This window comes from Prionailurus bengalensis, chromosome C1 (assembly GCF_016509475.1).
Source record: "Prionailurus bengalensis isolate Pbe53 chromosome C1, Fcat_Pben_1.1_paternal_pri, whole genome shotgun sequence".
Taxonomy (NCBI): Eukaryota; Metazoa; Chordata; class Mammalia; order Carnivora; family Felidae; genus Prionailurus; species Prionailurus bengalensis.
The window spans coordinates 151,294,324-151,310,849 of NC_057345.1; the positions used below are offsets into that span (position 1 = coordinate 151,294,324).

Sequence of the window (16,526 nt, forward strand, 5' to 3'; positions counted from 1 at the left end):
CCCATGTATCAGGAATGAAATTAGCTTCCCAAACAGTACATAGGCTATAAGGGGGAATAAGAAAAGTCAGTATGGATGCTGCATAGATGAACCAAAATATATTGCTAAATAATTTAATTTCCTCTGTCAGGTTTTCCTGCAGTCCTTGTACATATTCACATTATGATTTTTACAGAGACAGTAAATAAAAATATGACAAGGAATAAAGAACATAACAAAAAACCTTTTATATAGTCTTACCATGTGCTCAGTGTTTTAAATGTTTTGCATATACTCACCAATTTGATCCTCAAAAGTACCATAAGATTTAGACAAGAAGCTATTCAAGAATGGAATCAGGATCTGGAATATAGGCAATATGGCTCAGGTATCTATGCGCTTAATGCTTCTGCTATAATGCCTCTTAACAAAGAGGTGATTTTCAATTCCTCTGATGTGTTAAACAAAAAGCTTGGTTCTATGGTACCCTCTCCCCAGAGGTGATCAGCATAGAGCAACTGGTGAATGAAGGACTAATGAATAAATGAATGGCATGGAAAAGCAGTGCTTCTAGGATTTTTTTCCCCATCCAAACAATATTTTAAAACTTGAAACCCAATGACAAGAGGCAAAACACAACACCAATAGGGTAATTAGAAAAAGTTCTCTAATCACATCCCACTCAGCTTTCAAACCTTTACAGCATCCTCAAATTATAAAGTCAGAGATGATCAAGTACTTTGGAACTAGGTTGTCTAATGCCAGTGGAAATCTGTCAACACCATCAATCAGCTGCTTGATATTGACAAAATCAACCTCTTGGAGTCTGTTTCTCCTTCTTTGAAGTGAAGGGATTCAACCAGGTTATATGAAAAACAACATGCACACACACACACACACACACACACACACACATGCACACATACACAATTACTCTTACACTTCCAGCACTACTTCAATCTTTCCTCTTCAAACAATAGCTTGTGATTTTACTTAGAACCATGTTTATTGACTCTTTCGTCATGGCTCTGGCATCCCTCCAAATATGAACAAATTCAAAGGCAACTGGTAAACCAAAGACAAATAACACACAAAGAGCCCTGAAATCTTTCTGCGAGCTTCAACTAGTTAAGCCTTCCAGTGTCCCCCCCGGAATCAAGCTAAACAGTTTCCAAAGGGCAGATGTCTTTGAAAGTTTGACTTATTTTATTAAAGCCATAAAAAAACCCAGAGTTTATGGATTATCCTTTTTGTCTCTCCCTCTTTTCTCTTCTCTCTAATTTCTATCTCATTGTCATTGCGTCTTAGAGGTTACAGATGGGTTAACATGGGTTTTTTTAATCTCCTCATTTGTAGAAAATTACAAGTATGAACTATTAATCCTGCTAATATTAGAAACTATATCAGGACTAAATTACCATACTGTATGTGTTTGCATAGAAAATTATTGACGACCTTAATGACTTTAAGCATCTCGCAGGAATTTCAATTTCATGAATTCATAAATCCAAAAGAAATATGTTTCCAGTAATGCAAATTTGTTTTCTACCATTTATAAATTCTGGATCTCTGTGAAGGAGCCAAGTAATTTTTATTTTCTTTGTTCCAATATCTAAGCCATTTTTCTGGGTTTCTCAGTTTAGAAAGAAAATGCCTGTGAGACTCATTCTTTTGGTCGGTGGTTCTCATTAACCTTGGACAGGAGAAATCCCGGTATATAGATCAAAATAAAAAGGCTATTTGGCAATAAACTAAATGTATCACTACCTTGGCCACTAAAAGAGAAAGTAGGATGCATAACATCAGACGCAGACATTTCAATAGTGAGGTGCATTTATTCCTTGGTGAAATTTTGTCAACTTATAAGATTTTTAATGGAAAGTTAGATAGTTCACGTTGTACCCTGAAGAAAGTACCATGGGTTTTGCTTTTGTGTGTGACTTACCAAATTATACATAACAGATTAGAAAGGAAAAAATTGAAGGATAATTAAATCTTCACAATCAAAAGGTGCACTGTCATTTTTCTTAACTAATGACATTGAATCTGCTCCCAGTCTGCCCTATTTTCCTAAATTGATATTTTAGAAAAGGCATGAAGTCAATTCACTCTTCCACTCTCAGAAAAAAACCCCTTCTGCATCACCCTCCTTTTCATTTCCCATCTTCTTGTTGTCTCTGATTACACCATTCTTACATGCCCTTCCTAAAGCCAAACTAGTGCATATCGAGCAGGGATTGGAGGTGATATACTCTCTGTTCATTAACTTCTTGTCAGTCTGGCAGCTTTCAAAATTAGGCATAAGAAGAAATAAAAATTGGTAGGGAAAACATCTGAACTTCTTTTCACCTCCTCTAAAATTCCATAGTATCAGTGAATGAGAAGATCTGTATTAAATAATGTGCCCTATAATGGACATCAGCCTGCCAGCAAGTGGAGGCTAGAAAATTCTACTGCTTCTACAAATACCATGCCTGGAACAAGGATCCACCCTGAAGTTTCCCATGTGATCCATCATCTGAACCAAGTTGCTCAATCAGATACCTATCCCATGCAGCCCAGCTGTTTAACTAGCTTCTTGGCCAGAGTTGCAGGTACTTGGTGTCCCCTCATGGAGGAGAGAACCTATCCCTGAATCCCAGTCAGCAATGAAGGGCACTGGCCTTCCTGCCCTCCATTTTTCCCAGGGAAGACTTGCTTTCCCAGAATTCTTCTTAGGAAGACCTTTCACCCAGATCTGCCCTGAGAACCCTGCCACCCCAAGGTGGCATTATTCGTTCATTATATGGTCATTATTTGATTAGAAACTCCTTGGCCACTCTCCTCTGCCTGAATGGGAACCTGACTTTTGCCTCTCATTCTCTAATTTGGGCTTGGAGCACCCTCCCATCTCCTCCTGCTCCGGTCATCGTACCCTAACCTTTGCCATATTGGCTTGGTGCCATTTTGCTCCTTCCTCCCCTGCAGTAATCTCCACATTTCTATCAGCCTGGTCACGGGGTTTATGACTCTGAGAGGAAAAAAGGAGGGGGAGGGAATAGGAAAAGGAACTGATAAAGACAACAGAGTTAAGAACTTACATCTGCCTCACATGTTCTGCCTAGAGCCAGAACCAGTCGGTGGCACAGGTTTTAAATACCATGCACTCAAAAAGATTTTCAAAAATCTCTAACTACAGCTTCTCTGTCTTGCCTCAAGACCCTCTTGCAGCCAGTGCCCCTCCAGGTTGAGGCCAAGTACTCAGGACTAGCCTGCTCTGCAGGCGCTTGGACATCAGCCAAGCTCACATGCCAAAGTAAATAGAAAAGGGAAAGGGCACAGAATAGAGAGATCAAAAGGGCATTTCCCAGTTAAGACATCAGCACCACTTTTTTTTAAGGTGTATTTTTAAAATTCTGCTCATGGGAAAATATAAATTTTTGAGGAGAAAATTCTCCTTCCACTGTTTTATTTTGTGGTACTTACAGTATTAGATAGGTTTTATTTTTCCGTTGTATACAAGAGAGTTTAATGTTTGATATCAGTAAGATAATTTGTAAAACACAAAGTGCTGAAAGAAATTAATATTTCACTGTATGTTAGATGAGTAAACGGAATGTTTTTCATTACAAGCTAACTCATCATTTTAGACATTTTAAAAAGTATTTCCTTTTCAGGGGCACCTGGATGGCTCAGTCAGTTAAGTGTCCGACTTCAGCTCAGGTCCTGTCTCCCAGTTGGTGGATTTGAGCACTGGGTCGGAGCCATCAGGCTCTGTGCTGACAGCTCAGAGCCTGTAGCCTGTTTCAGATTCTGTGCCTCCCTCTCTCTCTGCCCCTCCCCCACTCACACTCTCTGTATCTCTCTCAAAAATAAATAAACATTTTTAAAAATTTTTAAGTATTTCCTTTTCATAGAATAATGTCATCATGGGTAGAAATATCTCAGACTTATTTAACATCTAATTTAAGAGAAGGCAATGTTTTAAAGTAGAAAAGAAACTAGGGGCGCCTGGGTGGCTCAATCAGTTAAGCATCCGACTGGTTCAGGTCATAATCTCACAGTTTGTGAGTTCGAGCCCCACTTGGGACTTCACGTTGACAGTGCAGAGCCTGCATGGGATTCTCTCTCTCTCTCTCTCTCTCTTTTTCTCTCTCTCCTCTCTCTCCTCATAGGATTCTCTCTCTCCCTCTCTCTCTGCCCCTCGTGCACTTGCACCTTCTCTCTCAAAAAGTAAATAAAATAAAATAATTAAAAAAATAAAAGTCCTTAAAAAAAAAGAGAGAGAAGAAAAGAAACTAGACTGACAATCAGAAGTTCTAAATTCTAGTCATTCTTCTGACCGTGGAACTTCTGGTAAAGTCTCAAATTCCTCATCTGCAAAATGTAGAAATTGAACAAAGAGACTCTCCACCTTTTGTTGTTGTTGTGATTACGGTCATTTTCCTGCTCAATAACTTGCTGTGCTGAGAGCATAGTACCGTAAAAAAAAAAAAAAAAAAAAAAAAAAGTGCACTTGGATTCAAAGCCTCAGATGCCTCTAACTTTCTTTGTGACTTTGAGGATTTACCCTCTCCTGTTTCCTCATCTGTAATAAAAAGGAAATGGAACATATGGTGTCTCAGGACATTTCCAGCTCTAAAATTTTATAACAAAGAAAAATGTCTGTGGTGCCTATACTGCCTTCCATTTGCATGTAAAACTCGATGTTTTGCTCCAAGTGGCCTGAGAAGAATACACGCATTTGTGGAGCATTTCCCCAGTGTGCTAGAACATGCACTCATCCATATGAACAGGGCACCTCAGCTCCCAAGGAGAAAGCTGAATTAAGAGCTTTTTTTTGCTTCACCTTTTTCATTAGTCCCTGAGATGATGCTCTGGCATCCAGCATAAACTTTATTATTACCAGGCTTCATCCATGTGACCTCTGAAGGCCTTGAAGCAAAGACAACCACCCTCAAGTGTAGTCATTACCTGCTGTTTATAAATATGCCGCTTAGGTTGAAAAATGCCTTCTTAAAAGCCAAAAAAAAAAAAAAGCGCCATTTATCAAATGAACTTTAAAATTCTCTTGCATGAAAATGTGTTTCATACAAAAATATTTTTGTGTTTACAATTTCCGGATTTTTGTTAAAATGCCCTAACTATTCAAGAAAAAGTATCTTTGATTCAGAAGGAAGTCAGGGCTATAGTCATGGGTGGTTTACAGAACATTTTCTGGTAGTCTTTACTTCATTTCAATATCTTGCCACGATTGGCTGTTGAGAGCTACAAATAAGGAAGTCTTCAATTTAGGGGATTTCTCAGTGGAAGTTCCCAGTTCAACACAAGGGAGAGCTCAGGACAGTTTGGGCAGCATTGCTAGAGTCTGCAGATAAAGTTTCCAGACTCTGTAACGGCCTACGTCTTTCAAGAGCACTACTCTGTGAAGGAAGACTTCTAACTTGGAAAAGAGATAAGCCAAATTTGGGCTGTTCCTACCAATTCTCAACTAGCAAGGTGGACTGGATGTCTTAGACTGAAGCGTTGCAGATTTGTTCCGCTCTTGCTTCTGCAAAGTGAGTAATTTATGACATGATTCGATAATGCCTTGTATTCATTGTCATAACTGGAAATTTGGCCTTTAAAAAATAGGGCCCCTAGCCGAGACCAAAGAAAATTTTTGAAAATACTGTGCTCTTTTTAAATTCCTCTCAACTTTTAGGAGCAAATGTATGTCTCTACTTGAAATAATTTTTTAAGTTTATATCTGGAATATAGATCTTCTCCAATGAGTGGTTTTTATAACATAATGTAAGACTTGAAAGATATGTATTTGGCATATGTTAAGGTATAATTAGCTTACTAGATTTAAAAGTAAAATAATACTGTATATATTTGTACTTCTGGGGAGCTAAATTCTTAAAGATCACTTCTGGCCTGATCCAGTGTGTCCATTCAAAAATTAACTCAAGTTTAGTATTTTTTCATCTCCTAAGAAACATATGTTAATGAATATTTCTTTACAGTAAAATATTAACCTTATAGACAACTTTGCATTTCCTATCTTAAAACATTTAAGAGTTCACCATTACGGTAATCCAGGCTTATTTGATTACCAATTGGCTGTTATATTCAAAAAATATTCATTTTTGAATATTTAAGGATTATGTACTATTTCTTTAAGTTTTTTCTTAAGGATAGTCCTAGGAAAAGTTGATAGTTTGGACAGATTAAACATCAGAAATCATTATTAGCATCAATAACTGCCATTTATTGAATGTCTGCTAGAGAAAAAGTTACAGGATCTTCCAGCTAGTAAGTGGCAGACCCAGGGCTTAAACCTGAGCCCTGAGGTTCAGGGCTAGACCTGACTGAGGTTCCTGCAAGCAGCTAGTAGGGCCCTACGGCCAACATCCAGTTATTTCCTTAAACACTTGTGACAGTAAAAGACATGGCCAAGTGGAAACTTTTAAATACATTCGTTAAATTCTGCCAAGAAAAAACAGTTCTAGCTGGAATTTCATGGAACTTAGGCACTAATTGAAGGAAAAGATCATCCTTACAATACAGAACCTTCTTGTCTGCACACATTATTTTTCTTTCCGTATATTAAGGCCTTGGGAAACATATAGGTTCTTTGTTTATTATCAAATGTATTCCAATATATTTTATCTTTTTTGTGTGTAGAGTTAGGGACGCTATTGGAGAGGGATGTTCTTTCCTCTGTATTTTCTAACTAATTACTGCTATCATTTAGGAGAGTTCTTTATTTCATATTTTTATCTTGTATCCAGCTATTATATTGTTCTTCTATTTGTTCTAAATTAGTTAGGTAATTCATATGTGATGCCTGTTTAGGAAAAATATAATTTTTTCTCCTCTTTTTTTTTTTTTACTTCTCTCCAAAACTTCTAGGACAGTGTTTAATAACAGAGGAGATAGCAGCTAACCATGTCTTGTTCTGATCTCAGTGGGAATTTCCCTAGTGGTTAACATTAAGAATGACGATGGCTGTTGGTTTGAGATAAATACATTTATCATGAAAACCAAGTAACTACCAAATCTACTTCTCATTCTATTTTAGTAAAGGTGTATCAGTACTTCATGTTAAACAAATTCAGTGTGATTTTGGTATTATTATGGACAACTCTATGGTTTGTCTACTTTAAAGTATATAGTGCTCTGCTGTTACACAATACGGTAATTGCATTATTTAAAATTTCTATGTTATCAGAGCACCTGGGTGGCTCAGTCAGTCAAGCTTCTGATTCTTGATTTCAGCTCAGGTTGTGATCTCATGGTTCGTGAGTTCAAGCCCCACATCAGGCTCTGTGCTGACAGCGTGAATCCCTGCTTGAGATTCTCTCTCTCTCTCTCTCCCTCTCTCCCTGCCCCTCCCCTGCTTGCACTCTGTCTCTCAAAATGAATAAATAAACTTAAAAAAACATGTTATAAAAAATCATGCCGGGGCGCCTGGGTGGCTCAGTCGGTTAAGCGGCCGACTTCGGCTCAGGTCATGATCTCACGGTCCATGAGTTCGAGCCCCGCGTCGGGCTCTGTGCTGACAGCTCAGAGCCTGAAGCCTGTTTCAGATTCTGTGTCTCCCTCTCTCTGACCCTACCCCATTCATGCTCTGTCTCTCTTTGTCTCAAAAATAAATAAACGTTAAAAAAATTTAAAAAAAAAAATCATGCCTCCATCATAAAGGTAGATTTATAATATAAAGCATATTTAGTTATTGCTTTAGTTAAAATAATAAATTAGTTGATCAAAATGAACCAAACCAAACCTACACATTTCCTCATTTTCTCTTTATCCACATGCTTAGATGCCTCTCCTCTATTATTTTGGCTTCACAATTTAGTTCGCAGCTCAAATTAACAGAAAAGAATGAAAACAATGTAGCATAGCCAAGGAACCCTATCCAGGCAGAGTAACCAGATACTCAAACAAAGCAGCTGTTCCTACAGCTTTGTGCAAAAAAGCTTTCTCCTTATTATGACTGTGCTAGTTGTAAGCCACAACTCTGTTATAACCAACAGTGGTGTGCAAAGCATGTGTCCAAATTAATTAATTTTATGACTGCTTTGGATTCTGTGTCTCCCTCTCTCTCTGTTTCTCCCCCACTCATGCTCTGTCTCTGTTTGTCAAAATAAATAAATGTTAAAAAAAATCAAATTAATTTTATGCCAATTTATATTAAGAAAATGTATGCCAAAAGAGAATTATCTGGGGGCGCCTGGGTGGCTCAGGTGGTTAAGTGTCTGCTTTGGCTTAGGTCACGATCTCGTGGTTCATGGGCTCGAGCCCCACATAGGGCTCTGTGCTAACAGCTCAGAGCTTGGAGACTGCTTTGAATTCTGTGTCTCCCTCTCTCTGCCCTTCCCCAACTCGTGCTCTGTTTCTCTCTCTTAAAAAATAAGCATAAAAAAAATTTTTAATAGAAATTAAAAAAAAGAAATATCTGTAATTTACTGAGAACTTTTGCTTTCATTTTCACAAGTGAAATGAATCTGTATTTTTATTTTCTGATAAAAATACCAAAGTTTTCTATGTTCTAAAAAGGTTTAATGAGAGTTTTCTGTTCCTTGAAATATTTAAAGAGCAAATCTTCCCACTGTTTATCTTTGGCACCCACTTTTGGATGTAGTTCTTTAAAAGCTTTCTGATATTTTCTATGGTTATTGATATTGTTGGATTTTATGCTGTTTTTTTCATGCAGTTTAGGTTGCTTATAAATGATCCTTGTCATCAAATTTTTCAAAGGTATTACCATACACAGTATTCTCGTACTTTTTTATAATCTCCACAATCATGTAGATAACCCTTTTTCATTAGCAATTTTGTTTATTTATGATTTCAAAGGTTTTTTTTTTTAATGTTTATTTAAGAGAGAGAATACATGGGCATGAGCGGGAGAGGGACAGAGAGAGAGGGAGACCGAGGATCCAAAGCAGGCTCCAAGCTGACAGCAGAGAGCCTGATGCATGGCTCAAACTCGTAAACTGTGAGATCATTACTTAAGCCGAAGTCAGATGCTTAAATGACTGAGCCACCCAGGCCCCTCGTTATTTTAAGTTTTCAAAATAAGTTTGCAGTTTTGTTTCCTCTTTGATCCAAGAATTATTTAGGACAACGAAGTCTTTTTTCAGTTAATAGATTTTGTTTGTTTAGAACAGTTTTCGATTTAGAGAACTGTTGAGCAAACACAACAGTTTCCATACACCACCCCATCACCCAGGGTCCCCGGTTATTAACATCTTACATTAGTATGGTACATTAAGGAACCAGTATTCGTACATTCTTCTTAACTCAATGCATAGTTTATTCAGATTTTCTTATTTTCTCCCTTTTTGAAGAATTGAGGTAAAAGCCACATAACATAAAATTAAACTTTACAAAGTGAAAAATTCAGTGGCATTGACTACATTCACAAGGTTGTGCAACCAACCACTTCTATCCAGTGTTAAAACATTTTTATTACCCCAAAAGAAAACTCTGTTGTCCATTAAGCAGTGCTCTGCTTTTCTTGCTCCTCTCAACCTCTGGCAATCCGTGTTCTGTCTCTATGGATGGACCTGTTCTGGATATTTTGTGTGAGTGAAATCATGTAACATGTGACTTTTTCTGACTGGCTTCTTTCATTTAACATAATGTTTTCAAGATTCATCCATGCTGTACCATGTGTCAGTACTTCATTCCTTTTATGGCCAAGCAATATTCTATCATATGTACATACCTCAATTTGTTTATCCATTCATGTATTGTTGAGTAGGATAGTAGGGCTACTTTCACTTTATGTCTATTGTAAATAGTGCTGCTATGACTATGCTTTTACATGTATATGTTTGAGTACCTGTTTTCAATTCTCCCTGGGTATATACCAAGCAGTGAAATTGTGCAGTCATATGGTAATTCTCTTTAACTTTTTAAGGAGCAACCAAACTCACTTATTAGCTCTAGTAGCTTTCTTATGGATTCCTCAGGATATTTTCTGTATATAAAATAATGCCATCTGTAAATATAAATATTTTTACTTCTTTCTAATTTACATGCCTTTTATTTCTTTTTCTCGTTTAATCCCTCTAGCTGAAACTTTCAGGACAATGTTGAATAGTAGTGGTGAAAGAAAACATCCTTGTCTTTTCCTGATCTCAGGGGGAAAACTTCTGTTCTTTCATCATTGAGTATGATGTTAGCTATGGGTTTTCATAAATTCTCTTTTTTGTGTTGTAGAAGTTCCCTTCTATTCCTAGTTTTCTAAGTCTTTTTTTTTTTATTCATGAAAGGAAGTTAGTTTTGTTAAATGCCTTTTCTGCATCAGTAGAGAGCATCATGTAGGGTGTTTTTCCTTTATTCGATAATGTAGTGTATTTCATTGATTTTTTTTTTCTTTAACCATCTTTGCATTCCAGGGAAAAATCACATTTTGTCATGAGGCATAATCTATTTAATATGCTATAGAATTCAGTTTACTAACATTTTGTGGAATCTTAAATCTTTATTCATAAATCATGTTGGTTTTTAGTTTTCTCTTTTTCTGGTGTTTTTGTCTGACTTTGATATCACAGTAATGCTGGCTTCATAAAATGAGTTGGGAAGCATTCCCTCCTCTTATATTTTTTTAAAGCATTTAAGAAGGATAGATGCTAATTCTTTTTAAAGTGTTTGATAGACTTCTCCAGTGAAGCCATCTGGTTCTGGACTTTTCTTTGTTGGGAGGTTTTTGATTACTGATTCAATCTCTTTGTTATAGGTCTGTTCAGGTTTTCTGTTTCTTGTAGATTTAGTTTTCATTGTTTGTGTGTTTCTAGGAATTTCTACATTTCAGCTAGATCATCTTATTTGTTAACAGATAGTTGTTTATAGTATTGTCTTATAATCCTTGTTATTTCTATTTGGTTGGTAACAACGTCTCCACTTTCATATCTGATTTTAGTTACTTATTATTCTCTGAAAAAGTTTTGTCAATTTTGCGGTCTTTTCAAAGAACTGACTTAGCCTTCATTGATTCTTTTGTTTTTCTATTCTCTATTTCATTTATCTCTGCTCTAATCTTTATTCTTTCCTCCCTTCTGCTAGCTTTGGGTTTAGTTTGCTTCTTTTTCTAGTTCCTTGAAGTGTGAAGTTAAGTTATTGATTACAGATCTTTCTTCTCTTCTATTGTAGATGTTTACTACTATTAATTTCTCTCTGAGCACTGCTTTCACTCATTCCATAAGTTTTGGTATAGTACAATTTTGTTTTCATTAATCTCTAAGTAAATCTCATTTCCCTTGTGATTTCCTCTTTTGATTGGTTGTTCAAGAATGTGCTGCTTACTTTGCACATATTTGAATTTTCCAGTTTTCCTTCTGTTAATTGGCATCTAGCTTCATTTCATTCTGGTTAGAAAAGATACTTTGTATGGCTTCAATCTTTTTAAATATATTGAGGCTTTTGTGTGTGTGTGTGGCCTACCATTTGATTTATCCTGAAGAACTTTCCATTGAGAGTAATGTGTCTTTTGCTGTTGTCGGGTGGAGTGATCTATATATGTCTGTTAAGTCTAGTTGATTAATACTATTATTCAAGTTCTCTCTTTTTTCATCTTCTGTTTTCTACCCATCATTAAAAGTGGTAAAGTAAAAAAAAGCAGTAAGTAGTAAAATCTCCAACTGTTATTGTAGTACTGTCTGTTTCTCCCTTCAATTCTATCAATATTTGCTTCATACATTTGGGGGATCTATTGTTTGGTGTGTATATGTGCATAATTGCTGTATCTTTTTGATTAATGGCCCTTTTGTCAGTGTATAATGTCCTTCTTTGTCTCTTGTAACAGTTTTTGATTTGAAAGCTATTTTGTCTGATGTTAATACAACCACCCCCATCTTTCTTTTGGTTACTGTTTGCATGGAAAATCTTCTTTCCATCATTTTACTTTCAACTTATGTCTTTGGATCTAAAGTAAGTCTCTGGTAGGAACCATATCATTTGATCATGTTACATTATCCATTCTGCTAAGTTTTGCCTTTGGATTAGAAAGGTTAATTCATTCATATTTAAAGAAATCACTGCTAAGGAAGAACTTATTTCTGCCATTTTGCTATTTGATTTCTGTATGCTTTATACCATTTTTCTGTTCCTCACTTCTTACATTAATGTCTTCTTTTGCGTTTAATTGGTTCTTGGCTTTGTACCACCTTATTCCTTCTCATTTTATTTTATGTATTTTTTTCAATGTTGTCTTAGTGCTTACCATAAGGATTATAATTAGCAACTTAATTTGTAACTATCCAGTTTGAATTAATACCAACTTAACTTCAATAATATACAAAAGCTTTACTCCTATACAGCTTAGCTTCTCTCTTATGTTGTTGTAATAACAGATTTTTATCTTTATACACTATGTACACATTAATATAGATTTATGATTTTTAAAAGCATTCGTCTTTTTTAAATCATGTAGGAAATAAAAAGAGGAGTTATAATCATGCTGGCTTTCATATTCACCAATGTAATTGCCTCTGTCAAAGTTTATTTTTCGTAATGCTTTGAATTATTGTCTAGTAGCCTTTTATCTGAGCCTTCAAGACTCCCTTTATCTACTAGCACTGAACTCCTTCAGTCTACTAGCACTGAACTCCTTCAGCTTTTGATTATCTCAGAACATCTTAAATTTTCCTTCATTTTTGAAGAATAGTTTTTCTAGATAGAGAATTCTTGGTTGACATCTATTTTTTTTTTTTTTAGCACTTAAAATATGTCATCCCACTGCCTTCTGAATTCCATGATTTCAAAGTGAAATTGGCTGTTAATCTTACTGAGGCTCCCTTGTGCATCATGAGTCACTTCTGTCTTACTATTTTCAAGATTCTTTCATCTGTGGCTCTCCATGGTTTGCTTATAATATGCTTTGGTATAGATCTCTTTGAGTTTATCCTTCTGGAGTTCACTGAGTATAACATTCAGAGTTTGACAAGAGAGAAAGGGAGGCGAACCATTAGGAGGCTAGTATGATACATTAGAAGTGATGGTGTCTTGAACAAAGAGTGGCAATAGAGACAGAAAATGGCTATGAAGACAGTGTTTAACAATGAGGACAGAAAGTATATGCATGCAAGAAATGTTGCAGAGGAGTACTCATGAGTTACCTTATTGGGGGACTGATTAAATGTCAGGAAGTAAGAGTTTTATAGCTTTGTTATATGGGCAATGTTTGCTTTTCATTCTTCCTCTCTTAATGTGAAAAAATAACCATAAAAATTTTAATTCTACTTATAGCTACTTACCTTCACATTAAAAAAGAACCTAAAACAATATATGTTCAATTATTATTGTTAAAAGGACATCCTATTTATTATTTCTTATTCCTACATGTAGAAGATAAGAAAATTAGTAAATTAGAACATTTTACTTCCTGCCACTTCTCTTCCACCCACTTGAGTTTTTGTTTCTATAAACAAGAATTTTAGAATACATTCTTATTAAGCTATTTATTTATACTTGCACCTTATGTCTTCAAAGTTACTTTTAATAGCCTCATTATATTTGCTACAGATTTTTACTTAATCCAATAATTAAATTATTTCCAATATTTAGATATATTTCTTTTATCTCAGAATTTTACCTTTCCTTCTTTTTAAAAGTTTGATTCCCTTCTTGACCAACACAAGTGTATCTTCAACTATTTCGGGAAATGGGTGGTATATTTGTGAGCCTTGAAGTATCAAAGAATATCTTTGTTTTCATTTCCTATGTGAATGACAACTTGGGTGGGTATAGACTTTAAAAGTTAAACCTTTCCCATGCAATTATAGATGTTATTCTGTTCAGCTTCTGAAGCTTAATGTTGAAGATAGTCTATTTTTTTCTATTTTTCTTTCTTTGCGAGTAATTTATTTTTTTCTCTCTGTATTCTTGTTGAATTTTTGCCATACTTTAGATATAAGAAAACTTCCCTCATCTCTCAAGCCTGAACTCAAGCCTCTCCAGTGTGTTTTCAAAGTACCCTATACTTAACCCGTATTGTAATATTGTAATACCACATTGCGGAGCAATTGCCTGCTTCTTCTATGTGTGTTACCCACAACAGACAGGAAGTTCTTTTAAAGTAGGACTGTGTCTTAGTCATCTTTGTAGCCCCAACTTTTAGCACATAGCAAGCACTCACAAAATATTTGCTGAATAAATAAATTGATAGATCATTTAATATCAAAATTTTATCAGGATATGTCCAAGTGTTTGGTCTCATTCCATTAATTAAGTTTCAAAACTTAGAGTCCTTTTCATCTCCAATTGCTTTGGATACATCTTCTGATGTATCTATAGTTGGTATTTCTGTTCCATTTACTCTGATCTTTTCTCCAGGAAGAAGGTAGAGAACTATCTTTCCACTATTCCATTTCATGGTTTTCTTCTGTTTGACCTTTCCATTGACATTTGAGAGAGTTTTTCAAGCTTTTACCCTAATCATTGATTAATATTCTGTAGTATTGATTCCATCCTTGATTATGTTCAAATAATATCTGAATTTTGCCATTGCATGTTTCTATAATCTTAACTTATCCAACTTTGTTGTTATTTCTCCCTACCTCTTAGCTAGGTCCTTCCTTTTCTTCGTCTAATATCCTGTCTAATATGACATCTCTTTTTTCATAGAAAATGCAAAGCAGATTTTTTCCATTTACTTATGCTTCTGGTAAACCATTTTCCAAAGTGTTCATTTTCTTTGCATTTTGAGAACTCTATTTTCTTCCTTTATACAGCATAATCTTTCAAAATGGATGCTTTGTCTTGTATTTTCTCATTCCCAGCATTCTATAGCCCTTACTAACCAGATGTATGGATTTTTCTTGGTTCTTCTCATTATCTGCTCGATTTCTAGTAGTTCCTCAGCACAGATATAGAGCTGAGAGACAAGTAGACATGCACAGGTCACAGCTACACTTTTGCCTGAAGCTGACATTTATCAATTTTGTCACTATAGGTATTTACCTGAGCCCAAATCCCTTACCCTTATTGCCTAGTTATTTCACTATGAAGAGGAGAACTCCTGGTTAATCAGCAGCAATCACTGGTCTTTTCCTTGATAGGAACCATAGATTAAAAATCGAAGTCTCAGAGAGAGCCCAACACACAGCTCTGTCTGCTCATCCCTTTTCATTATTGGCTTCACATACCCTTAAATATGGAACATTTGTCCACTCTCATTGGGATCATGTTGGTATGTAGTCCAAACCACAGCTCCAAAATGGACAACAGAGAGAAGTATTATTGGGTGATATTTGGGCAAAGAATTGTCAAATACTATGTGCAGGTCCCACATAGTAGTGGGGTTATTGTTTAATTGACTAGTAGGTTCCATGAGGCAGATAGTTTTATTACTATTCTTCAGGCCAATTATAACCATTACTATTCTTTATCTTCAAGCAACAAAGTTTATGTCCATTTCAATCCCACGGGTCTTGCAAATGATTGGAAATCCTGTCACATTTTGTTACTAGGATGCTTGTCAACAGGGTTACAGTTTCTCTTTTGACATCTTTTTCTGACTTAGAAAAAGGCACCCCTTTGGGGTATACTCAAGCCCAAGGGGGCAAGGTTTGGCAAGTGACCACCTCTGTCAGCTGGGTGCTCTGTACAGGGGAGAGCCTGCTCAGCCATCTATACATGCTGGATCTGGCCACCAGTTCTTCCTTTCAAAACTATTATGAGTTTTCATATTTCTCTAATTTTTCTTTAGTAATTTAATTTAGAGTCTAAGGCACAAACAGCTAGTCCAGATGTCATCCTAAATCAGAAGTCAACCAGATTCTATTAATAGTGATATTTCACATCAAAGATTTGGCTGAGATCATTGATGCATACCTGGCATTCCAAGTTGTAGTAGGTGTTTATACTGGCAGCTTTCCTTTTCCCTAGATTTATATTCAGAACTCTCAATAAAATATTAAGCAGTTTGAAAATAGAAACTAAAATATATTCAATGAGTATGCAGTTCTCATTTTCCTTAATTTTATTTACTTATTTTTGAGAGAGAGAGAGAGAGAGAGAGAGCAGGAGAGGGGCAGAGAGAGAGGGAGACAGAGGGCAGAGAGTGGGACTCAAACTCATGAACCATGACATCATGACCTGAGCTGATATCAAGAGTCAGGTCCTTACCCTGCTGAGCCACCCAGGTGCCCCCCTTTTTTTCAGTTCTCATTTTCATCCCACTCCACCTCAAAGTCCTGCTTGCTAACCTAAGGTATATAAACATAATATGAATAAAGGAAAATTGTAGGGAAATTATGTCATCCTTTTAAAGGATTAATCCTCAAATAAATGTCTCAACTCAAGTCTTAACCTCAGTAAAACATACTGTATGTCAATTCTAAAAAATTAATCATCATTATAGAAAAAGGAAAATGTTTGAAACTGTTTTAGCATGAAATTCCTCTATCTATCCCAGCATGCATGCATGTTTCACACACTGGAGAAATATGTAGCCATTTCTCTTTATGACTACAATATCATGGAATTGAAAAGAGAGGAAAAAGTATATTTAAGAAATGTGTATGTTTAATTTTTTCTTCCTTATTCAAATTTTTTAGCATCTCCACGTT

The 16,526-nt window shown here is 35.8% G+C and overlaps 1 protein-coding gene across 1 annotated transcript in view; it reads left to right on the forward strand.

The window, feature by feature from the left end:
* The first annotated feature begins 5,315 nt into the window (after positions 1-5,315).
* TANK (TRAF family member associated NFKB activator) overlaps positions 5,316-16,526 on the forward strand; it is a 93,732-nt gene continuing 82,521 nt past the window's right edge. Inside the window, exon 1 of the mRNA XM_043576890.1 lies at positions 5,316-5,516. The gene's annotated coding sequence lies outside the window, so the exon portion shown is untranslated. The remainder of the gene's footprint in view (positions 5,517-16,526) is intronic.